Raw genomic sequence first — 27,050 nt, 5'->3', positions numbered from 1 at the left:
GAAACCATTCCACAGTGCCCACAGGACCACTCAACTGTCATCTCTTTTCCTGACTCATTTCTGTGCATCAGATTTTCCTCATTGCAGCTATGCTTGGGCTGGCTGCCAAGTTTTCCTCAAATTTCTTTTCAAGCTACAGGTCAGCTGCAATGGCTGCGCAGCATTTATAAGACAAGCAAGTGGTAAGGGTGTTAGATACACCATCTTCCATCTTACTTGGAGAACTCGAAGCAAAAAGATAAAAAATATACTTTATAATTCAAATCTTCTGAGGATATATTACAGATGTGACTAAATATTCTGGGTACTTTTTAATTAGACAAACAGAACTCAGTCCTTTTAAAGATTCTGCCAAAGCGTTCCTTCAGGGAGAATTCCACTTCTCTCTATGTTCAACAATATGTTCATCTCTCTCCTCCTGGGAACTTTCCTTTGAGGGCAGCTCGCCTGCTGAGGTTGTCTACAGAAGGTTAGAGTGACCTTGAAGTCTCACTCTACGGCCCTGGGTGCTTTGTCGTATTCCAAAGAAGAAAGTGTTTTGCATCTTCTCACTGTACAAACTGAGGCAAATGATTTTATGAGTACATGTTTATTTTCACAGAACTAATATTTAATCCTTTTCAATTAAAATCAACCACATAGCATTTTCCTCCAAATGGTACATATTAGAAAAACTGGTGACCGCTATGGGAGGAAAAACATTGAAAATGCATGTGCTTTGTGCAATATTGAGTTCACTATAGAATAAACTGAGGAAGGGCTCAGGTGGATAGCTGGGAACGTTTCTGCTCTGGAGAAGCTGCTAACATCAATGCCAGAGGAAAGAAAAGAGGCCACACTGTTGGCCTCCAGCACTGTGAAAAACTAAATTTCTGTCATTTCATGCAGTATATTTGTGGTAACCTATTAGGGCAGCCTTAGAAAACTAATTCAACCTCTTTCTTTCTTTCCCTGTCTTGCCCAGAAAACAACAAAGATATATTTCTTTGGCCTATGCCTTTCTTCCTAAGAGACTTTAATGCAGCATGCCTTCAAAAACTGATACAGGCTCCAAGTTTTCTTATAGGAGATCCCCCTCCAAAAAATAGTTGCCTTTAATTTCCCATGAAAAGAAACCCCTGGGTTGTTCCACAAGGGGTGTAATATAACTCCTTGTTTAAAACACTTGATATCAAACTACCTGGGGGCTGCCTCCTACAAAGAAACATAAGGCTCAGAGCCTTCAAATATTGTTGTCATAATGCAGTTACACTTCTATTTATCTTTAGGCAATAAACAGGGATAAATTCTCTATTTAAAAATATCTTTGGCTATATTCCATCATATTTGTTTTCAGATTCTTCTGCCTGTACACTTGAGCAAGTGTCAAATCAACACAACCTATAAAGTTGAAGGAATATGCCCAGATTTTTTTTTCATTTTTATTTTAACCTCTGCAGATGACACTAAATAATCATCAACGAATCTGGAAAATCTTTGTTTTTATCACAGAGATATTCTGTGAAGAGCAATCCCATGATGTTCATATATCAACCAGGATAGAGGAAAAACTTATTAGGTATTGCTTTGTGTTTTCTATGTTGATTTCACATTCTATGCCCCTTAAATCGCACCTATTATTTCTGAAGATGGGCCAGTGTTCTTAACACTAAGTAAAATTTCCCTGAAGAGTCAGCTATATTCTACTTTACAGGTATTCTACAACCCAGGCATCTATGAAATATATATATATATATATGTATATATTAGATTATATATATGTACATATATATAATCTAATATATACATATATATATATATATATGTATATATTAGATTATATATATGTACATATATATATATAGTATTATTATTGTATTGTTATTACTGTTGTGATTTGTTTGTTCATTTTTTCCTTTTAGCATTCGTCTTTCTTAAACTTAGTTTCTCACTCAACTGAAAATGTCTCATGACATATAAAGTATCCCTAATCCCATTCCTGTAGTGGTGGCCCTCCTGAAAGATGTGCCAGTCTCTTAACCACCAGAACTAGTGAAGGCCATCTTAGTCAGCAAAGGGGTCTTTACAGATGGATGAAAGCAAGCTAAAAACTTAAGGTGATCTGATTGAGTCCTAAATCCAGTGACAACTGAACAAAAGAAGCAGAGAGGAAAAAGCCAGGCATGCTCGGATAGATGCTGACATTTCAGGAGTTCAGGCACAAACCAGTGTTTCTGCAGCTACTGGAAGCCAGATACAGGCAAACATGAAACTCACCAAGTCCTTTAATGAGGACGTGCCTTCACGGTCTCCCGATTTCAAATTTCTGCCCTCCAGCACTGGAAAAGAGTAAAATTCTGCTGTTTCATGCCACTCTTTTGGGCTAAATTGCTAAGGTAACCCAAGCAAACTAATGTAACCCATTCTTTTTTTCTGCTTATGCACAAAACATCTTTTTCTTCCTCTCCCTATCTTTATTCCATGTCTTCCCTTTGGATAATTACACTTCATCAAAATGATTTGAGGAATAACCTGAATATTATTAGCATTTGTGATATAACTCTACAGAGAAAGGACAAGTTATAGCTAGATTTGAGGCTAGATTTGCATTTCTTTGGGTCATATGTGGAGTAATCTCATTTTGGGATCATTCATACCCACCATAAATACAGGAAAAGACAAGTAGTTGTTTTTTAATAAATATTTGAATAAGCAATATCTCGAGTTACATAAAATATCAATGTTTCGACTCCCTAAAATTTCTGAAAATGCTTTAATCTCAGATTCCACTTAGATTTTCCTAGATGTTTTCATCTACTGCCCCACACTCATAAGTTCACCATTTTGTCTTCAAGAACGAAGGATCCTAATGAGTTTATGACAATAACAGCAACAGCAGCAATAATAGATAAAGGACAATCACTCGAAATCATATTATGATACTATATGGTGTCATAGTCTAATTACACCTTATCACAGCCAATATTTTCCATTTATAAAATGTATTTGGGGAGTTTTCCTTAATATGCCATTTGTATTTAATATACAATTTACATTAAAATTATATCCTTCAGTAAATGTCTCACATTTCACATTTGATTTGTAGTTGGAAGTATACTCTTTTATTCCTGGTCATCCCAAATACGTCTTTATGCTTCTGTTTGCATGTGGAATGGACCATGCCACCTCCAAATAAGCCTTGTTGGCATGATGATTTTGTGTTAAAGGGAATTAAGAAGAAGCAGAAGCAAGAAAACTCTCTGCCTTCCTCGAATTTTCCTGAAAGCACAATACAGATTGATAAAGATACCCTACCCTTTCTACCGGGGGGGAAGTAGGGTTGATAACTGCAGACAGCCTTTGAATCTTACAGGCTGGAGATGTCCCCTGAGGAATCTTTATTTACCAGCTTTAGAATCTAACCTTAATGTGCTAGTGATTTGCCTTCCTACATGTTGCTACTACCAGGGAAGTCCTCAAAATCTTTATCTCCTTGTATCATGTTACTTCTTTAAAAATGTGTGGTTCACTGTTCAAAATGCCATGCAAACTGGAATTCCAAGTCACTTTTTGACAAGTAATCACTGTCTGGGTGTCTTCCATTTATACAGGAAATGTGTATTAATAAATTTCAGTTGTATTTCTTCTTAATATTTTTATGAAGCGATCCATTCTAAAGAATTCATAAGTGAGGAAAATATATTTTTCTCTCCGACAGTGGGTGTACCCTGTCTATTTCTATCACTAAGTACTCATGGATGGAACTTGTGGCTATAAAATATGGTTTTCCAGTAGGGTCACTACCAAGACTTCTAGAGCACATCATCCTCATCTCTCATTTGTGATCTTGTGTTGAAAAACCTTAATGTCTGTCTTTCTTCTAATCCAAGATGGGGATACCACTTTCCTTTTGAAAAGTATCAGCACTTGTTCCTTACTTAATTCTTCCTTTCGGCTTTGGTTTATGGTTTGCCTCATTGTCTTTCAGGACTGCTGTTTTTGGTGATGTTCTTTGGTGAAGTTCACAGTTCTTCATTTCTCATCTTACTCTCCTTAGCATTCTTACATTTTCCTCATCGCAGTTATTTATCCTGCCCAGCCCTTCCCTAGCTCTGTTTCCTTTGGTTTATCTTGGTTCCTAGACCGCAGCATTTGTGTTTTCTCTATAGAACCTCCCACTGTTTCACTTCCCCTCTATGTGGTCTCCCTGGCTCACATTCTTCTTCCCTGGAATTCACTGCTAAAGCTTCCTGCTGTTCAAGATCCTTTAGTTTTTATCATCTACACAAGTTTCTTTCTTTGAATTTACTACCAAAATTTCTGAGCTTTTGTGTCCTCTGCATACTTACTACAAGCAATAGAAACCCCTTTATTAGCAATGTCCAGATAAAACATGAGGGTCAGGATGCTGGAAAAATCTGGCTGGCATTAATTTTCCAGCTTTAATCTTCATTGTGATCTTCATTAAGTCCTATGTGCTATTCTAGTTTGGTTTTGTCTGAGAAATGAATGATAATACTTATTTCAGAGGTTAAATGTGATGATAACAATTTTTTAAAAAGTGTTTTGAGAAATAATGACACACTCCTGTAAATCAAGCTCTTTAGGAGGCTGAGGTTAGAGGATCATAAATTCAATCCCAGAATGGGCAATTTAGCTACTCAGAGAGACTCTGTCTCAAAATAAAAATAAAAGGTTAAACTCAGTGGGAAGGCCCTGATATCAATCCTCGTACCCAGTGAGAAAAAAAGCAGTGGAAAATCATAGTTAGGAAAAGAATCAACATATTCAACGTCAATGTCTTGGAGGTTAGTATCAAAGAGAAATTACCAAAGAATTTTGGCAATAAACAGAAGTAGATGTCTATTGACGTCTACTCTATAATCTACAAGTGTTGTTTTTTATGAATATCTTCCTTTCTTGAGCATGGTGCATTGTGGATTACCTTAGAAAGGCCCTTAGAGATTTAGTCATTCTTCTGCTTTTTAAATGTTCAGGTTTCTTTTCTGCTTTTTAAATGTTCAGGGGGCCAGGGATTTAGCTCAGCGGTTCAGTGGCCTGCCTTGCAAGCTCAAGGACCCGAGTTCAATAACCAGTACCAGAAAGAAGAAATTTAAAAAAAAATGTTCAGCAACATTTATTGTTTTTGACAGGCTCTGCTCTTGAAATTCTATATTCAACCAAAAAAAAAAAAAAACACAAACCAAAACAAAAATAAACACTTTCTGGCCAGGGATTTAGCTCAGCGGTTCAGTGGCCTGCCTTGCAAGCTCAAGGACCCGAGTTCAATAACCAGTACCAGAAAGAAGAAATTTAAAAAAAAATGTTCAGCAACATTTATTGTTTTTGACAGGCTCTGCTCTTGAAATTCTATATTCAACCAAAAAAAAAAAAAAACACAAACCAAAACAAAAATAAACACTTTCTTCTCTTTTCAAGCTTGAACTATGAGCTCATATTAGCAAGAAAATAATGAAATATTCAATGGTTTTCAGGGTTATAAATACAATGTACATAATGCTGTAAAGCTATATACTAGAGAGATTTCATTTAAGCAAATCAGAAAGGATTGTTTTGAGGTGATATTAAAGAGTGTCATTTGATGAAACTGGAGAAGTGAACAGCTACCAGGCCATCAAGAGTTCCATTAAGAAAAGGGGTAACATAACTGGATTTGTGACACAGAAGTATAAACCTGGCTGAAATACTGTGATGGGTAATTTTATGTGTCTGCTTGGCTGTGTCACAGTGCCCAGATCTTTGGACAAACACTTCTGTGGGTATTTTCTTGTGGATATTTTGGACAAGAGTAACATTTACATTGGTAGCTCTTGAAAAAAAAATCTCTCCATAGTGTGCGTGGGTTTCATTCATTTAAATGAAGGCTTGAACAGAAAACATTTTTTCTTCCTCTGAGCAAGAAAACTATTCTGCCAACAAATAAGCCTTGCACATGAAATGTAGAATCTGCTGTCACCAATGGGTTTCAGAGGCACTCTCCAGCTTTTGTACTTGCTTGCCTTCATAATTCCATTTATGTTTAGGAATAAATTGTATTTTTCTATTATGTAGTTAATAGATATTCATATGCACATAAGTAAAGTTATATAGATATACATACCCTGTTTATTCTGGAGAACCCTGCCCAGTGCAATTTTGATTATTTGTTCATGGAGCAAGAGTGATGTTGGCTTTTATAGCATTTCAGCTGTGAGTTCATGCTAGCTTGCTTTCAGGCAATGGCACTAGGGGTCAGACTGAAGAATTAATTCATAAAATACACAGGGTGTGGTATTTTATTGGCTAATGAATCCATGAAAGAAGGAGAAAATAGACTTTCTGATTTCTGATTTGCACATCTAGATACATGATTGATCTGTTCATCTAGTGGTGTCACCCTGGAAAAGGCCAAGTTTGAAAATAAAGAGTCAATTTGGACACAGAAAGTTTGAGAAGCTTTTGATAAATTCAAAGCCTGTATCAATCACTGAATATAACAAATTTGATAACAAGTGAAGATTTAGACTAAACTTGAATTGAGAATGATCTTATAAATAGTAATCCAAGAAGTGGACAAGAATGAAAACAGAAAATGAAGTCAGGACTTGAAAAATTGCAATATTTAATGATAGGATAACATATTAGAAAGAAATGAGTGTAAATAACTCTTAAGAATTTCAGTGTTTAATTATAGCATGGGGCACTGATGTGTTCAAAGGTCTTTGCAAAGGGCTATTCACTCAAGAAATGATTTATCTGAACTAATTCTTTTCATCTTTTATTATTCAAAGAATAAGGTGGTTATCTGCATCATTTTGTTATTTTTCTCATTAATCAGGAAATCTGGTCAGAATATTATGTAAGTATTATAATAGTACTTGAATTTGGATCCTTAGTTCTCATTACAAATAGTGTTAAGTTGCACTACTTAAATGCAAAGCATAAACAAGATACAAAAATTTTCAAGTTAATTAAGAATCTGTTTGTTAATTTCATAAAATACAATGGAAGTCATTTCTGTGATTTTTTTATAAGTTCTTCAAGACAAAAATCACAGAGCATTCCTCATACAAGTTGAAAATATTACTTTAAACAGTCCTCCAGATATATAAATTCTACGAGCATGAATGATATGTTGAGTAGTATTAGTCTTATTGACTAGTAATGGACTTAGTATTTTTGAATTTATGGTGTTGCATGGATGCCTAAAGTTGTATACATTTAAATGGCATTTGATCTGTAAACAAGGCTGACTTCTTTACTTAGTTTTCAGAAACTTTTTTTTACACTAAAATCTTCTATTTACTCTACGAGACATTGACATACAAATATAATTAGTACAAAATTCTTGTCCAATCAATAAACCCATAGTCTGGTGGATGTAGAATGATGTTCAATACAATACATTGTAATCCCTGATAAAATTACTTTATTATCAGAGCAAACAAGTAGAAATAAACAATCCCCTCCTGAAATGGGATAGAGTCAGGGAAGTTTTAAAGGATTAGAAAACATACCAGATCAAGAGGGAGTGATAGAAATGCACTCCAGGCAGAAGAAATAGGATGGCCAAAAGCACACAGGCATGAAATATTTTGGTTTTATCAATACTGCACATGCATAAAATGAAGGCAGAAAATGCAAAGATATAGATGCAAAGTTCATACTACAAAGTGAAATAAATGGCAGGCTTGGGGTTTGGGCATTATCCTGGTGATAGTGGAGAGCGATAGAATAAGTTTAAGCAGGAGAGTTACAGTAGTTAGACTTGCAGAATAGAAAATATTGTTATTTATGAAATGAATGTAACACACCTAATGGTATGTGGTTGCATATTGCAATTCTTTTCACACTGCTGCATTTTTATTCTTTTATTACATTAGTATATGTTTGGGGTAATGAATTTTACATTCATCTTGAGGAGTAGGTACATGTACCTAATACAGCTTGTTTCTTCTTTTTTAATTCCCTTCTCCGTCCCACTCAACACTATCCCTCTGCCTCTAACACCCTATTCCCCATTTTCTTTCTTGTTGTTATTATTATTCTTAGCTCAATTTAATGACATATGTTTACATTCATTGAGGTTATTAGGCTCCTATACACGGCATATATGAATTCTATTTACTCACCTGTCCCCTCCCCCACTCTCTTGTCCTCAGCCTTCTGGATCCCTTCCCATTTGCAAGAGATCACTGTTTTTGATTCATAATTCCTAAGAAAATATAATACTACTTTAACTGTTCACTGAACATTTTACTATGTCATTCATAGGAATGGACATGTGGCTTGAGAGGGAAAAAGCCAAAAGAAATACCATTATGCACTTAGGCATATGGGATACACTTTACAAATCAGCACATGGCAACCATATCTCATTCTTCTTTAAGTGGCAGTGTTATTGTTAGATGCTGGCATGTTTGGACTGTACGTTACTGTAGCTCTTCTATGAGATCCTGACTGATACAAGAAGTCATTGCAGTGATGTTTGTTCTCAGACCAGATGGTTTTTTGTAGTCTCCTTGATCTTATTTGACAAACCTTAGTTGGTTGGTTGGTTGGTTAGTTAGTTGTTAATTTATTTATTTGTTTGTGGTGCTGGTCATTAAATCAGAGCCTTGGTGCTAGGCAAGTGCTCCAAAAATGATTTCACTTTTCTCAAATAAATAAATGTTATGTAAATTAATGAATAAAGACAGAAGAGATTTTAACTGCAGTTACATTTTTATTTATGGTAGTGAAAATAGTTTTATTTTTATGCTTTTTTAGATCAATGAGTAGAGTAGAATCTATCTATACATTTATAGTCAGTTTTCCTTATTTTCCAACCTGCGTTCATTATGTTCCATTGATAGAAACACTGAGACAGTGATCACTGCACTCTCTCTAATAGAAAGTCTGGTGTGGGAGGCCTGCAGCCCCCTCATCACAACACTTCATTAACTGGAACAGGACCTGAGTTGGATGGATCATTTGCCCAGGTCCCTGTATAAATCGAGTGAATCTCATCAGTGAAAACTTGATATTTTACATAACCCCCTTGGTGTATGGCATTATTTTATAAGTTCTGCTACAGCTTCCAGATCTATACAACCTGACTCACCTATCAGCTCAGGATTTTTCATGCCAAGTGTCCATGAAACTTTCAAGTAGGCAGAGAAATGTTTACTATTTCCTGATCTGGAACACCACAAAGTAGTTCGATACAAGGAAAACACCCCAAAATCATTAGCCTTCTTGTACAAAAATAACAGACTCACTGAAATAGAAATTAAGGAACTAATCCCTTTCACAGTAGCATCCAAATAAATGAAATATCTAGGAATCAATTTAACAAAGGAAGAAAAAGACCTCTGTATTGAGAACTACAACACTCTGAAAAAAGAGATCAAAGAGGATATAAGAAAATGGAAAGAATGGAAAGACATCCATTGTTCCTGAGTAGGAAGAACCAATATAGTGAAAATGGCCATATATCCAAAACTGTATACAGATTCAATGAAATCCCTATGGAAATCCCAACAGTGTATTTCACAGGAAGAGAGCAACCAACACAAAACTCATTTGGAACTAGAAGAGACCTAGAATAGCAAAAACAATTCAAGGTAAAAGAGATATGGCAGGGAGTAGCACAGTCCCTAACTTGAAACTATACTACAAACCTACTGTGATAAAACAGCATGGTACTGGCAAAGGCAAAGACATGATGACCAGTGGAATAGATTAGAAGATTCAGAAACAAATCCAGACACATTCAGCTACGTCATCTTTGACAAAGAAGCCAAGCATCCTCACTGGAGAGTAGGAAAAATTTATTGAGGGGAAGAAAGCTTCTGTCTAAGAGAGACAGAAGAGAGACTGGAAAGTGGGTTGCTCTCTCACCCTAATTTTCAAAGATGTTTTACACAGTAAAGCCATGTGGTGAGGAAGGTACAAAGGAGGACAAAACTGTAAGACCCAATAGAAAATTACAAGGTAGGCATGAGGGCGGGCAAAACCATGACCAACCAATAAGATTCCAAGTACAGTCACCCAGGTAATATTGATTAAATAGGGGGTCAAATGGGGGAGCAAGTCACATAGCAAGCATATAGAAGGAATGTAGTAAGAGATATTTCCTGGAGAGGCTGCTTAAGACCTTGGACCCCCACCCAGGTGACTAAGACCTATTTAAAATATCAATCACTGCTATTTATCCCCAGGGGACGCACAAAAGTTAGCCTTTTTAATAAATGGTGTTGGAAAAACTGAATTTCAACTTGCCAAAGATTAAAACTCAACCCCTATCTTTCACCAGGTATTAAATTAAAATCCAAGTGGATTAAAGATTTAAGTATCAAAACAGAAACATTAAACTTGCTGGAAGATAAATTAGGTAGAACTCTTGAAGACATTAGCATAGGAAAAATCTTTATGAACAAATCCTCAATAGCATGGGAACTAGCACAAAGAATTAAAACTGGGGTCTCATCTTTCAAAAAAGCTTCTGCACTGTAAGAGAAACCACCAACAGAGCCAAGAGACAACCTACAATGTGGGGAAAAAATTTACCAGCTGTTCCTCAGAAAAAGGTCTACTAACTAAAATATATAACGAACTTGAAAAAAATCCGACCCCCACCCCCCAAAAATGAAAGGCCCAATTTAAAAATAGGTATCTGAAATGAACAGGCATTTCTCAGACAAAGAAATAACAGTAGCAAATAAACATCTGAAGAAATGTTCAACATCACTGATGCAGGTGAAACTGTTCAACATCAAGAGATGCAGATGAAAACAATGCTGAGATTCTATCTCACCCCAGTAGGAATGGCTGCTATCAAGAAATCAACCAATAGCAAATGCTGGCGGGGTTGTGGGGAGATAGGAACCCTTCCTTGTTGGTGGTGGGAGCACAGACTGGTGCAACTACTGTGGAGATCAATATGGAGATACCGCAGGACCTAGAATTAGAGGTCCCCTTTGATCCAGCTATTCCTTTGCTGAGTATCTTCTCAAAAGAATTAAAAATTCATACCACAACAATATATGCTCACCCATGTTTATACCAGCACAGTTTGTAATAGCTAAAATTTGGAAACAGCACAATTGCCCATTAACTGGAGACTGGATAAAGAAGAACTACTTACATAAAGAATGAGAAACTAGAGACATTCATAGCTAAGTGGATGCACATTGAGGCCATACTTTAAATTGAAATAAATAGGACACACGTGTAAACACTGAATAGTTTCTCTGGTGTGATAAACTAAAAGTGTGAATAAGGATCAAAATATATAGCTGATATTGTGTAATAGGAAGAAAAGATCTAAAGGAATAGAGGAAGTGGGAGGGGTAGGGGAATGGTAAGAAGAGAAAACAAAAAATGTGAGAAAAGGAAAAATTGGAAACAAAGTCTTTGTAAATAGGGTAAGGTGGAGAGGGTTGAATGGAGGGCAGGGGAATGGGGAAAAATTAGAACCAAGATATGTCATGTAAATGTACAAGATCCCACTGATTAATGTAACTGATTGTATACTTAAAATGTAGCAGTAAAAAGGAAAAAAAAGGAAGAAAAGACGTCTATCAAAAGTCAGTTTTTTTTGGCAACTGTACATATGTCTGTAAATTAACCAAAAGCCCACATGTATTGACTTGGGCACTACAGATACATTTTAATGAGTAAATAAAATTACAGATACTTCTTGAACATGACTATGCCTGTGTGTGTTCTATAGTGTAGTACCACTGTGAAAAAATGAGTACATAGCCTAATGAATTTGGTTCTGGTCACCAAATTCTAGGGCTCACATTCAATACAGGGAAAGAATCATGCTATCAGATTATATGTATTTTATTGGGACAGTGTTCATTAGTTACCAAGTAATTCAAAGAAGCTAAAAAACATTCTTTTTTATTGCTTTTAAAATATATTGGTTATAATGTAGTTTCCAAGCAGGAGCTACGATGCAAACTGTCACCAAATGTAGAAAAAGTATGCAATCAGATAACGAAAATTCTCTGACATTTTGTAACAACTAAATATACATAGGGTAAATTGTCTGATGAACATAGTACATGTGTAGTGTGAGAAACTAAAATTAGGAATCTGATCCTAGCATATGACTGAGAAACACAGAAAGTTTACCAAAGAAATCTGCTTTAAAATGTTGCTTAGAAAGAAGAAGAGTGGGAAATTACTTCTGGCCCAAAACACAGAGTGTAAAATGAAAGTGAATACGTAGGACCTCCTTGGAATTAAACAGAATGGATCTGATCAAGTAGGTGTTTACTTACATGTCAATTACAGAAATATAATAATGGACAATAAAATTGTGGCTCCGTGCTGTGTAAGTATTCATGTAAAAATGTCAAATTTCTTCAGAAACTCAGAAAACTTGTCAATCAATTTGAAAAAGAAACACTGTTGATTAGGAGTCTCTGATACACAAATAAAACTTGTTTTAATAGACCGTGATCTCTAACTTGTCATGTCACATATCACATCAGTGATTAATTTCTCCTTCCCAGAAACTAAAAGACAAAGTCAATGACTCACATTTTCTGCACAGTTATGAAAACACAGGTGTCATTAGGATGCTGCTGCCTGTGGAATGAAAGACTTCCTCCACTTACTACCAGTACCACAAGTGAACCTACGTTTTTCCAAGACAAACTCTTCAGCATGAAAAGTTTTGACAGCTCTGGAGGGAAAGAAAAAAGCACTTTTATTCTCCATAGAAAGTACAACCACAGGTATTGATGCAGTTATAGCTTGAAAGCATATTCTTAAGCATTGAAAATGACTCAGTGGGAAAATGGTGTGGGTTTAAGATTTTATAATGTCAAAGTAAAGAAGAGAGCAAGAAGCTTCAATTATATGCACTTTGATAAAGTAACATTGGACATCTACTTACAGCCACTTACAGTTAGAGCCATATATGACATATATGACATCTACATCTCCCGCAACGTTGGCTAGATTGCAGTTTACCTGTTGCAAATTGTGTTTCTAGCCATGGTTAGAAACTTTCAAGAGCCATATGAGAGGCTATCTGACACAAAGATAAGACATCTTCCTCTCTTTAAGCCACTTTTCAAGAAATTACCACACCATTTTCATTCTCCCCAAATCTACACTCTCCTTTGCTGTAAGCTCTCTGATCAGGTCTTTGGCTTGTCTGATTTTCATTCCATATTTGTCAAAGCCCAAGATTCATAGAAACCATAATGTGGCAACAAAAAGTCAAAAGAGCCTTCCCACAAAGTACCTACAGCTAGCAGAAAGAAAATGATGAATGTGCTTATTTTTTTCTCCCACAAGCTTTGGAATGAATTCTTGTTCTCTCATACTAAAGTTAGTAAATAGAAACCAAGTGCTACAGTGGTTACTACCGCTGATTTATATGAAATTATCTGTGAATTGTTGTGTGGTTCAAGCTGAGTCCAGCCTCAGAAAATGCAACACCTTGAGAATGTGATCCCTGAAGTCTTGTTCTGGCTCCCTTTCCAGAGTCATAACCACCAGAAGAATCATGCTGCCTCCTCTCCTCCCCAGGTGTTCTAATGCAAAGAAGTCAAGGAACCTGAGAAGCCAGGAGAGGACTCATCCTTCTCCAGGCCACAGTAAATCATGAGAGTGCTACACATATCCACAAAGCATAAAGGCACTGAAATCTCTGCAGAAAGGGCTCCTGGTTTGCTGTTTATACTTCCAGGACAACCACCCTTATCTGAGGGAAAACTTCCTAGCAAGCTATGTTAATTTAACCCCACTGGTTGGGAAGAGGCTGTGATTTCTACACAGGAAATCAGGCAACATCAGGCTTTTTCAGCAGAAGGGTCATTCTCCCCGACTTTTAATGAACAAAGTAACGAGGACAGAAACTTCTGCTGTTCTCTCCCAAAACTCACCTGCTAATTAAAAGAACCATTTGGATACCGAAGGACACATAAAGAAGATAAAAATGAACTCATGTAGCCCTTCCTATGACTGACAGAAGACCAAGCAAGTGGGGGCATCCTCCTTGCTGCTAAGAGAAACAAAAAGTAAATGGAAAATACAAACCAAACCAATCATAGCAGCAGCCCAGCAATCCAACTTTAAGTCAAGCTTTGGGAGTTGGCTGGTTTAATAGTAGCTGCGCTGTACAAAATAAAAAGACTCATTTTAGGCCACTCTCAACCCCCAGAACCCAGGCTGCTATGACAGCCACTGCTACATGGCATCCACCTTTGGGATCAGCACCCGAGCCCCGCAGACACCACCAGGACCCCTGGGCTTGTGCAAGCGTCATACTGAGGAAGACAGCTCCTCGAGCACCCAGCAGCTCAGGACCAAGAGCTGCTATAACGCCAAGACTGAATGCCTGACACGACAAGGGGTGGTCTTCTCCTGAGCCCACAGAACAAGACTACAGTCTTTTTCTGAAGCTCCAGGAATGTAGCTACCAACACCGTAATCTCTGGTCTCCCCAGCTCATAGCATTCAACCTGCAGCTATTTGTACAGAGAGCCCCAGTATCTCCAAAGCTTGTCCTTCAAGACCAGTGGAATGACCAATCCATGTACTGTTGTTTCAGGACCATGGTTACCAATGCTACAATTCAGCACCATAGCACTTGCACTGTATGGCCGAGGGGCTTTCCCGCCTACATCCTGCAACTGGAGTTGGTATCACAAATACCAAAGCTACAAAGTCTGTTCAACCTACCTTAGGGAAAGTCTTCTCCATATCTTACAAGTCCAGGAGCACAGATAGCAGTGACATGAGCTGAATGTCACCAGCATATACACTGGAGTGCCCAAAGCTCATGAACTTGGAACCATGTCTTCTGGTAACAAAAGCTCTGCCATCGCTTGCATTTGTCCCCTGGGATGTGGAGAAGGTACCATCTGGGTCCTGCAGCCCCGAGAAAGTGGCCACCATTATTGTAAGGTCCAGCACCAAATGTAATTACTCCAGAAGACCAAAGGAAGATCCCTTTTGGATTCCACAACCTCCAGTCCAGAGTTACTGGTACCACAGACCCCAGTATTTCAGGTACTCTTCTCACAGGCCCTAGAGAATGTGGTACAGCACTGTGTGCCTCACATAAGTGCTTTTGATACATCAAAATCTAGTATTCCCCCACTCATCATGAAGGTCTTCTAGAAGTCGCCTTCAATCCCATGGCTCAGCAATGGTGGCTGCTGCTCCCACCACCCTTGGTGTCACCTGTGCTTGCTCTGAGGAAACTGAAGACAGTCCTTCCCATGTCCCAGGCCATCAAGACTGCAGCAGTGGCCACCAGCAATCCCTGTGCTACCAGTGCTTGACTCTGGCGGGCCTGAGAATGTGCACCTCTGAAAGCCTAGATCACTGCAAAGTCACACCAGTGTCTTTATGCACGGCAGTGGTCTAGAATATGGAAGCATTTATAGACACTGCTGAAGTCATTCAAAGCTGAAGAAAATCACAAAACTATACTTTTAAACTGACCTGTAACCAAACCGCAAGCACCTACTAAGCTGATACCATAATCACGTCCAAATCAAAATTCTTTACCTACAAAATGTACTGCACAGAGTTGTAAGTTGTGACTGTTACATCAGATGTGCAGACATCAATAGGAGGACATAAGAAGTTATGAAAGAAAACACTTTGTCTCCAAAGGAAAATAATAGCTTTCTAGAAATCAATAGCAATTAAAAAAAATCCTGAAGAACTCAAAGCAACTATTTTAAGGAAACAATGACATAAAAGCGGTGCACATAGACTATGAAGAAATGAGGAAAAAATGATTCCAGTTAAAATGAGAAATTCATAAAAGAGACAGAAATCATTGAAAACAATCAGCAAGCTTTACACTAAATATTTTAGTAAATGAACAATCAGAAGAAAGAATTTCTGAAATGGAGAATATGTGTTCTGAGTTAATCTAATAAAACAAAACCAATAATAGAGAAGAATTTCTAAACATAGAGAAAGTCTATGAGATACCACTAAATGTACAAATATTCCTATTATGAAAATTCTAGAAACATAGAAAAGGTCAAAGTCATTGACCTTGAACAATAGTTGAAATATTCTCAATTCTTTGAAGAGATAGATATCCAGACAGAATAATCTCAAAAGATCTCAACTAGTTTCAACTAACAACCATCTTAAGCAAGGCATATTGCAGTCAAAATATCAAAAGTACAAAATAAAGGGATAATTCCAAAAGCAGCAAGAGAACAGAATCAACTTACATGTGAGATTTATAGCAGATTTTTCAGCAGAAAGCCTTATAGGCTGGAAGAGAGTAGGATGATGTATTCAAAATCCTGAAAGTAGAAACAAGAATGTCTATCAAGAATATCGTATACAAAGAAACTATCTTTCAGAAATGAAGGAACAATAAAATTCTTCTCTCATAAGTATAAATTAGGTAATCCATCATCATCAGAAATATCCCTACAAGACATACTACAGGCGATTTTATACTAGGATCAAAAGAATGATAAACACTATCATGAATCTATAGGAATGTAGAAAACTTGCCAGAAGAGATACATGAAAGAAAAAGAATCAACACTTATCCTGACTTATCCTGACAGAAAGATACTGAATTGTAAAAATTAAGGAAAGTCTAAATTGAACAGAATTATGCAAAATGAGCAGAAAAGTTAACAAAAGAACAGGAAGAAGTTCATACCTATCAATAACTTTTTTTAAAATAAAAATACATCTATTTGATCTGTACGGTATTCCACTATTTAGTCTACATATACACCATGGAATACTATGTGGCCATTTAAAGGATAACATCTCTTTTGCAACAACTTGAATGAAACTGGAATATATTATATTAAGTGGAATGAACCAATCCCAGAAATACAAGACCCACAAGATCTCACTAGCAAGATCTCACTAACATGAGGAATTAGAAAAGGGTGACCCCACAGAAGTTTGAAAACAACAATAAAGGCTAGCAAGGTTGAAAAGAGTACAGGGAAATATTTATCAGTAGGAATTAAATTCCAGTTAGATAGGACGAAGACACTCTGATACACTACTGCACAACAGAATGTGGTATATACCAGAAATGAGCTCTATATTTTTAAATGCTAGAAGGTATTTTGAAAGTTTTCACCATTGTTTAATGATTAAGGCTGTTGGTGCTAAATATGCTGAAAATGGTTTAGACATTACCCAAACACATATCAAAACATCACATTACCGATCAATAGGTACAGAACTTTTATAGTTTTAGGTATCACTTAAAAATAATTTTAACTTAAATAAAATAAAAAGCTATAAATACATTTAAGAATGAGAAATGGACCCTGAGTAAGTAGTAAAACATGCTGTACTCTTGGATTGAATGATTCAATATCACAAGTGTGTCAATTACTGCATGTGCCTCTTTTACTATTTTCGTAAGCAAAAATATTGTCTTACTAGTTGACATAATTGAGAACATCGTAGGGATAAAGGTAAGGTACAGACCAAAAACAAAACATTTTAACTTAAATAATATAAAACACTGTGGAGAAAAATAAAGCAAGAAATGCAACTTGAAAGTGTTGTAGAAATAGTAGTTTCTCACAGTGCGATTAAGAAAGACCACAGAGAGAGGGTGGCATTTTAATATCAATGTGAAGAACATGGCAGAGGAAGCCAGGAGGTATCTGGGTAGAGACTCTCCCAGCTGCAATTTCATTAGGTTGAGAGTGTATTGAGAGTTGGGTTACAATGAGCAAAACGCTGAGTACTATAAGATGAGTTTCATACAATAAAGCTTTATTTGTAATGTGAATTTTGATGACTTTACAAAAGAGGCAAGGTGACAGACACTCTACAGATGTTCAGCCTCCAGTCTTTGCAGGCAGTAAGGAAATTCTCAGGAAAATCTTCAAGAAAGTGCCTTCTGTGCTGGGATTGGTTTTAATATGATGTTCTCAGCAAATAAGGTAGCAGAGTTGTGGGTTTCTTGATCAAAATTCAATTTTTGACTTTCATAACCAACTCCTCAGAGATTGAGAAAGTTGAGCTCACCACTAGTACTCATACTTTCCAGGCAACTCTTTTTCTACCTATTGAATAGTTTTGTTTTACGCATAGTAAGACCACCTACTTCAGACAGATTTATTGGGAAATGGGATTAGGGCTCCACTTTCTGTTAAAAACCTCCCTATGATGGCATTCAGAAGGCGGAGTGCTGTGAAACAGTGAGAAAAGCGAGTAGCGAGTGTGGTAATGTGGGCTCATCGCTCCTTAGAACCTCACTTATGCCCTTGATAACAAAAGTACCTGTGCATTTAAATTTAATTGATAACCTTAGGGATTAATACCTCTAACTCAGGCAAAAGCATCTTGCACAAGTCCCCGAAGAATATTGCAAACGTTCATATCCCACGTTCGAAAACAAAAAATAATGCTTCCAATGAAAGTTGACATAGTTAATTAGCTATTCTGAGGATTGTCTGTAGTCAGGTAAAATTTAGTAATTTCCCAAATAGTTGAGTCGTTTACTGTTTCCTCGATAGACTTGAAATACAGATTTCCTTCGGAGAATTTTTTTTCTTTTGAATGAATATTATGAGGAGTAGTGAGTTTTAAGCAGCCTAAATTTAATGCAAGTACAAGAATATAAGATAGGAACAAAATCGCCTTATATTCAGCAAAATTCACACCCTTTGGTCAAGCAGAACAGAAATGCATTACAAACTCAGGTTGATTCAACTTCCACACCTATTTCAGTCCCTGGCTATAGTGGAGAGTTAGATTGTAATTCCCTACACACACACATACTTAACTCTCTTAACAATAGGAATTTTATAAACTCCCAAACTTATATATCTCCCTTTGTTCTTATTAAATTACAAGCCACAATGAAAATAGAAGAAAAAAAACCCTCATTCACTTTCATGAATAAGATCTTTGTAACGCTGGCTCCAGAAATACAAAACAGAAACATGCACTGTCCCATAACAACAAACCACACATAAACTCAAAGCTGCATAAAAGTGCAGTAGTAAAAAAATTGACAGAAACTATAAAGGTTTGGATCATAAAATATACTTGTTTCTTGTTTCATATTTCTTTGAGATAACCTGCAACCTTCACTTGTAATATGCCTATAAAAACCCGGAAGTGAGTTATTTGATTTTATTTTTAGTGGATACTGCTTAAATATTACTGCCAAAGGAATTCTCCTATTCCCACAAGAAATTCTGGAGAGAAACAGGTACAGGAGAACCTGAACTTCAAGTTCTAGTTATACAGGGGAACCAATGCGATATCTTATAAAGACTGACAAATTCCAGGACTGAAATTAGACTTTCCCACCAGGTTATTTTGTACCTCTGCTTCACTTACTGAAAGACCAAGGGTCTTCTACTTGCTGGTACTGTAAGTCCCTGCTCAGGGCTAGAAAGTGTCTTCTACTCAACCTTTTCTAAAATTGCCAGGACTGACAGAGCCCAGCTCTGCCTGACAGGCCTGGGAGGCCACATTCCTAAAGGTATTCCCTTTGACTGAAGGCAGAACCCTTCATACAATACAGATTTTATATTCTGGAGCAATCCCAGGCAAAAGCCTGATCTTTCTTCACTCTGTACAGGTTTTTCTTTAAATGCACTACCTGAATAAATCGAGAACTCAAATCCCTGTTCTAGGCTCAGCTTCTAGAAAATTTGACCTAAAAGATGTGATGCGTTTCTTCAACATGTTTAAACTATTATAAACGTGGTTAGCTTGCTTTGGGCTTGAACTTCATGAAGAAAGGGATATTTTACTCATTTGGTGAAAATATGTTTTGTAAACTTGTTTCTCATCCACCCAACTTCCTTATCTTTCTTATTTAGTCCTAAATACAAGGTTAGCTCTGAATTGGCATACTTTCCATCTGCATACTTTTATACTTACAAGTAGCACACTTAATTTTTGCTACTTATCTCATTGCTTTATCTGTTTTTGTTTCCTCTCAGGACCATTTCCATCCCCCAATCAGCCTCCTATATTAAAACAAATGACATAATTTTTAATTTCATAAATTATGTGGTTATGGTACATATACATACCAATGTACAAGCATAATTATTTTTTCTCCATTTATAAAACAAGTCTTTATCAACCTTGACTTAGTTAATTGTATACTGAGAGAGACAAAAAGAGGAAAAGGAAGAAACTTTTTTATCTCAGAATCGAATCTGCATTTATGTAACATTCATAATGTGTTGTACATGGACTCACTAAACTTCAAACATGCTGGAACTTATGACATAAACGGAGAGGAACACTGTATATGCTATGTTGTCTTAATATTATTACTTTGGTAAGCTAACCAACTTCAGTGATTATTTTATTAATTTGAGTTCATTATTACATGCTGTTTCGAGCTGCATTAGTGACCATTCTGCAAAGAGTGGCTGCCCCTTCTGTTGATCCTATTTCTCAGTGTTACTTTGATTGATGGCACTTGGGCAATTATTCACATTCATCAAATACATACTTAGTGTATATCCATTGTATTCCCTCTAAGTCTGTCTAATTCCAAATAGTAGTCAATGATTATGTTGACAAAGAAAAGGTTGTTCCTCACACCCCATCTACCATTTTCAACACAAAGGCAGATATGAAAGAAACCTGTTTCTCACAAATCTATAAGGAAGGGTTACTTCTTTGCCCATTCGGATCTTCCTACTAAAGGAAGAGGCAGAGAAAACAAAAGCTAAAAAATTTAGCACTAATAACAATATAATTGCTTTGAAAATAAAGAGATTTTTATTGAGCTGGACATTTTGAAAAGTGATCTAAAAGAGCAAGTAGTAAATAAAATACCATATAGTAAAGGGTATTTAAAAATCACATTGATAGATAATTATAATTGTATACTTGCAACTTTTTTTATTAAAATATTCCTTACTCTTTACAAAATTGTTTCAACTATTCTCAAGTTGCTGAACTTTATATTGATTGAAGCAAGTCTCTGCAATTTTTGGCTCTGTTTTGTTTTGTTTTTTCTTATAATTTTCAACTAGGGTTATGTTCATATCATCAGACACCAAGAAAATATTAATATCATCTCCTCTCATGAGCTTCTCACTCCAACGAACAATGAGATAGAAAGACATGAGAATAAATTAAAGCACTCATAAAATTTCCTCCAAAAGTGCATGTGGAAATTCATAGTTTTTACCATACAAGAAATCTACAAATGTTTTCTTCTTTTGAATATTATTTTGAATTATTCTTTCTTATATTTAAATATTCAGAGTTACATGTAACACCTCTTCAGGATGCAAATCATTATTTTTATTGAGGATAACTATTACACACATGGTTTGGTAAAAAAGCAAATAAATAAGTGTATTGTTAAAAGAAAATTAATGGCAAATTAGTGAAATTGGTATTTGGAGAGATTTTAATAAGAACTAATTTAGAATAAAGGTATGCATTATTGTTGCAAGATTGTGTAAAGAGTTTTAGATATTTTAAATATATAATATAAAAAATTCAAAAAACATTTCTTTTTCCCTTAATTTATTTACATTTCATCTATCCTACTAAGTTATTGACCATTGCATATATGGTGAATCGATGACTCATATGGTACTTTCATATTTTATAATAGCTACTGAAATATATATTGCATTAAAAATTGGTTTGTTTTAAAAGTGTTCTTTCATTAGGAAAAAATAGGAGAAAAATGAAAAAATGGAAATAAAATGTTTGTAAATGGGGAGGGGAGGAGGGGGGGAAGGGAGGGCAGGGACAAGGGGAAAAAATGAGAACCAAGACCTGTCATGTAAAGGTACAAGATCCCAATAATGAATGCAACTGTGCTATGTACCTACCTAAAATGTACCAGTAAACTCAATGAAGAGAAAAAAAATTATTTCAAATGTATTTGAAATAAGTTGTTGAATAAATCTATTTTTTTTAATTTTTGAATGTCTTTATACCTACATATGTATGTTTGTGTATTTCCTGTATAATAGAAGTTACCTTAACATTTCAATATAAAGTTTATGCATTTAATTAACATGCAGAAACAGTTTGTGGTTTGGGATATTAACATAAAATTAGGGGGAGTAGGCTGCTTTTTTGTTGTTAAATTGGATTTGATATATTTTGATTATAGAGCAGTTTTACGTTCAAGCAAAATTGAGAAGAAAGCACAGAGGCCCACTTGCACATGAACAGCCTCTGAGAAACATCCTTGTCTCGTATGGTCTCAGAAGCTCAGACAAAGAGACTGGGAGGAACTTGAATGACACCCCATTACTGACCCTCACAAAAGTGGCCCACTTGTCACAGTTGTTGGTGTACACTGCGACATAACTTCCCCAAAAAAACTACAGTTTATATTGGAGTTAGTTTTATATGGCTGTTGGCCAAAATAGGCCTTTAAGAACCACTGTCATATAACACAGCAACTTGAAGGTCTGAGAAAAATCTGAATACTAGCGTATTATTTCTGTTGAGAGTTACCTGATTTAGGATAGCATTACTAAATGAGAGTTTAATGAATTAGACCAATGATATTTAATCAGCACTCGGATGTAACTATACGAGGACACTCACTTTAAATTATACATTTGGTAAGTATGATTTGTTGTTATATAGAATAATAGTAGAAAACTATCCATTATAAAAGATATGTTCCATTTGGTGATGGTGGGTTTACATGGTCATCACTACTATGAGAAAGTTCATTTTGATAGTAAATGTTAGTTGTCCTCTATAAAACTAGATTTCAGTATGACATTAATAGAGAAAAGCAGTGGTGCAGATAATGCAAAACATTGAACATTTCAAACTTATTTTATTTCTGATGTTCTAGTGGCCTGCCCAGTATATTTTTGAAGTTTCCTTTGTAATTATATTTGTTTGAAGATGCTCAAATTAGCTTCAATTTCCCAGACATATAGTCACTGACAAGGAGTTTGAGTGTGCTGTTAGGCTGGTCTGGTCTCTGCCTGTTTGAATAAAGAGCACTGCACTCAGCTCTATGTGGGAACAAGAAGCCATTGACCATATTTTTCTCCAGAATCCTTGACGCTGTACAGATAGAACAAAATGTGAGCTGTTACCAGTTTCACAATACATTTTTTTTCAGAGTTTAACCTGAACGATATATTTAGACATTCCATAGTAACAGTAGGTTTTCAATTCATTTCTGGAAAGGAAAGCAAGCAGAAACATTCCCATGACAAATCTGGGGAGACAAAATAAAGGATTTTTTTCTCCTCTAGCAATATATGAATAAGGTCTAGTTCAAAGAAAATGGATAATAAAACAAAATGATTCTGTACTAAATAAATTATAAGATAATGTACTTTGGCCAGTGTTATGCAAATGCTTCAGTGTAAATAAATTATCACATATCTATATATCTCATTCTTCACACCCGATGAAAAATAAAGGTGATAACATTTTACCTACATGTTCATTTTGAAGGTTAAAGCAAATGAGTGTAAAAAACAGTTGGCACGAATAATATGAGTGTCAGGAAAATGTACCTATGTACTTGTGCATAACTAAATCATGTTCATGTATATTTTATAGAAAAAAAGCCACTAGGTATTTACAAACCCACGTTTTTTTGTCTACAGCGTATTTACACATTCCAGTAATATTCTGCAGGTAGACTGAGGCCATGGGACTCAGTTCTGAGTATGAAAGTGATGAAATCACACCTAGATCTAATCTGTCGCAACATCTCTTGCAATTCTCCCATGTTCTCCTCCCCTGTCTCTGTGACTTTCAATGACCGAGTTGGCAGTTTCAACTTGATAAAAGATCAGTTATCTCCCGTAGACAGTGGATAATGTAATATTATGAACTCAAATGCAAAGTTTACCATTAAACCTTGTATCATGGAAAGTCACAGAGATATTGCTCATTGAGATTTGTCATTTGTGATAACTAGCTTACACACACACTCTCTCTCTCTCTCTCTCACGCACACACACACACATAATCCTCAGTAATTAAAAGTATTCAAAATTATATAGATTAATAATATGTGCTTATAGTACACATTTCAGCCACACATATAATAATATGTACTTATAAGTTCCTAATTCTTAGCAAAACAAGAATACCCACTTTTACCACTGCTATTAAACACTATACTGGGGGCATTAGCCAGAACAACTAGTAAAGGAAAAGAGATAAAAGGCATCTAAGTGAGAAAGTCAGTAGTAAAGTTGTTTGTATTCATAGATTATATGGTATTATTAATCTCCTCCATATAGAAAATCACAAAGCATCCACAAGAAAGCTATTACAGCCTAGGAATGAATTTAATAAAGTTGCACAATACAAGACACACAAAAATCACTCATCATTAATGCAGCCACAATGATTAATTCAAAAAGAATACTAAGAAAGTGATTTTATTCACAATAAACAAGAATACAGCACATAGGAATAAATTTAGCAAGGAGATGCAAGACTTGTAGACTTTAAACTATATGACTTTCTGAAATATAGTAAACCTAAAAAGTGAAAAGGCATCACATATTCATGAATAAGGCTTTATTTTGTTTAGACACCCAGAATACTCAAAGCAGTGTTCAATTAAATGCAGTTCTCAGCCAAATTCCGTCAGACTTTTTTAATTTTTTACATAAGTGGAAAAGCTTATCTTCAAATTCATGTAGAATTGAAAGGGATTGCAAATAGATAAAACGATCTTGAAAAGACAAATTTAGAGCATTTGTTCCTTCTGATTTCAATCCTTGCTATAAAGCTGCCCAGTGTGCCTGCCTTACTATCTTTCATGGAATGTATACACTTTTTTAAGTTGGGTACAATTTTATTTTATTCACAACCCTATACTCCTAAGATGAAACGGAATGTCTGGTATTCTGAAAGTATTGAAAAAAGTACCTGCTCCACATAAATCTGTGTGGAGCAAATAAGTATACAATCACATTGAACTCTACGATGCATATAAAAAATAAGGATGTTCATTGAGTATAATTAAAATACTTGTGAGATTTTAATGACAATTCATGTGACCTATCTGCACATAAAGATAACAGAATGTCTCTAAAGTTTAGCGAAAAAGACAAAAATAAATTCATAGTACTACTAAATAAAATTTGTAACACAATTTTTAAAGGGAAGATTAATAAATATAAGAAAGGACACTGTTCAAACTAATATAAAGACACCACAAAGTTAAAGTAATGATTCTCATCTATTAAGTCAGGAACCAACAAATCGTCACTGGTCCAAAATATTAACATATGATACAGAAACAAATATTATACATAGAACGATTTATCCATTATAATTATTTGATGAAAGAAAACTGTTCAATAATGATACTGAGATAAAAGTAATTACATGACAAAATATTAATAGCATTAGTGAAGTACTTATCAACTGGTCCATAACAAATCATAATAAACTTAGAGAAACAGTATCTTAATACAGCAAACATTTATTGCTTATTTGTGTAGGTCAACAGTCCAGACATCGCTTTACAGATATCTACTTTATAGTCTCTAGAAGCCTGCCATCGAATTGTTGCTCTTGCCTAGGAACCCCTCTGAAGAATTTAAGGGGGAAGGACCCACGGCCAAGTTCACGCAGCGGTAGAATTCCAGTCCTTGCTTATCATGGGGAGAGACCGGCCTCTGTTCTTTGCTGTGTGAATTTCCCCAACACGGTGAACTGTTCTATCAAAGCTAGGAAGAGAGAAAGTGTGCTAGTAAGGTAGAGGGGAGAATCTTTGTGTAATATAATCATGGGAGTTACAGCGCTCCTCACTGGAATATTCCATTAGTGAAAAAGGAAGCTGCTTGAGAAAAGATTACAACAGGCTGCAAATGCCATGACGTAGGATGATTTGGGCCGTCTTAGGAGCTTGTCACCACAGAGAATGAAGATAATGGTAAAAGGTCGCCCTTTCTCTCCTCAACCAGTCGAACTGTTTAAAAACAGTGGTTTAGAAAGAAAATAAAATACAGCAAGCCTACAAATAAAAGTCAGTCATTTCGCTTTTATTAATTTTCACAATCTAATCATATATAAAATACAAACTAGAAAAATACAATGCACGCAGATGGTAAAATTGTTAATATTGTTAATAAACAAAGAACCCTATCTAAGGAACAAAAAAATAGCTCACACATGAGAATACGTTTTATTTTTTAAAAAAGACAAATGTTGGCCAAATAATAAATGTCAATTCACTCTTCAGAAAAGAGAGTTTAGAAAGAAAATGGTGCCATTCACCATAGAAGAAGTTCAAATCTATTTACATAATAGTAACAGTCGATGATATACGATAATATTGCCAGGATGAGGTAATACTGGTAAAATAAGGTTAATGCATTTGAGACATCTTCCGTTATTTTTGAAACAGTAATGCAATGTGTATCTGTACATGGTCACAAGCACATAATTGTGGAGTGTCAACTCGACTGGCTTTGAGCTCCGTTCCAGCTGACAGGTCATGCAGACATGGCCTTGGGGTCCTTCTCACGTCCGCTGCCCTTTCCTCTCTACTCTGTTCCCCTGCTCTGCTCCCAGCCTATAAAAATAAGCAACTTTGCCTGCCCTGTTCTCTGCCGCGCTGTTCTGCCTTAGTGCTCGCTATTGGCAGAATCCCCTGAGACCATGAGCCAAATTGAATTTCTCTTTCTCTAACTTGCGATTGTCCGGCATATCGTTTCAACGATAAAAAAATTAATACTATAGTCTAAAAAAAAGTTAAATATACTTAAAGATTTATGCACAACTGTGTTTGCATTATTACTTACAATGCCATTAAAATAAATCCATATTTCAAAAAAATGGGCTTAGATAAGTAGCTATCATTTCTATAAGATAAAGCTCAATTTATTCACTAAAACTCAAGCTACAAAAAACTTCAAAACACATAAAAAGGGGGCTGGGGTCAATGTGTAATTACTCTGCTGCCCATCCGATCTGCCTAAAAAAAAAAAAAAAAAAAAAAAAAAAAACCCATAAAAAGTATGCATGGTAGAATGTGAAGTTGCAAAGAAGAAATACCCAGTGTGATATGAATCGACAAATGTACACACTTTATACACTGAGGCGTGTGTCCACGTACGCTGATGTTGTGTATGATTGGGGATACA

This window comes from Fukomys damarensis, unplaced genomic scaffold (assembly GCF_012274545.1).
Source record: "Fukomys damarensis isolate Sample0158 unplaced genomic scaffold, DMR_v1.0_HiC HiC_scaffold_33, whole genome shotgun sequence".
NCBI classification, from domain to species: Eukaryota; Metazoa; Chordata; class Mammalia; order Rodentia; family Bathyergidae; genus Fukomys; species Fukomys damarensis.
Note: the sequence above shows the minus strand (reverse complement) of the source record.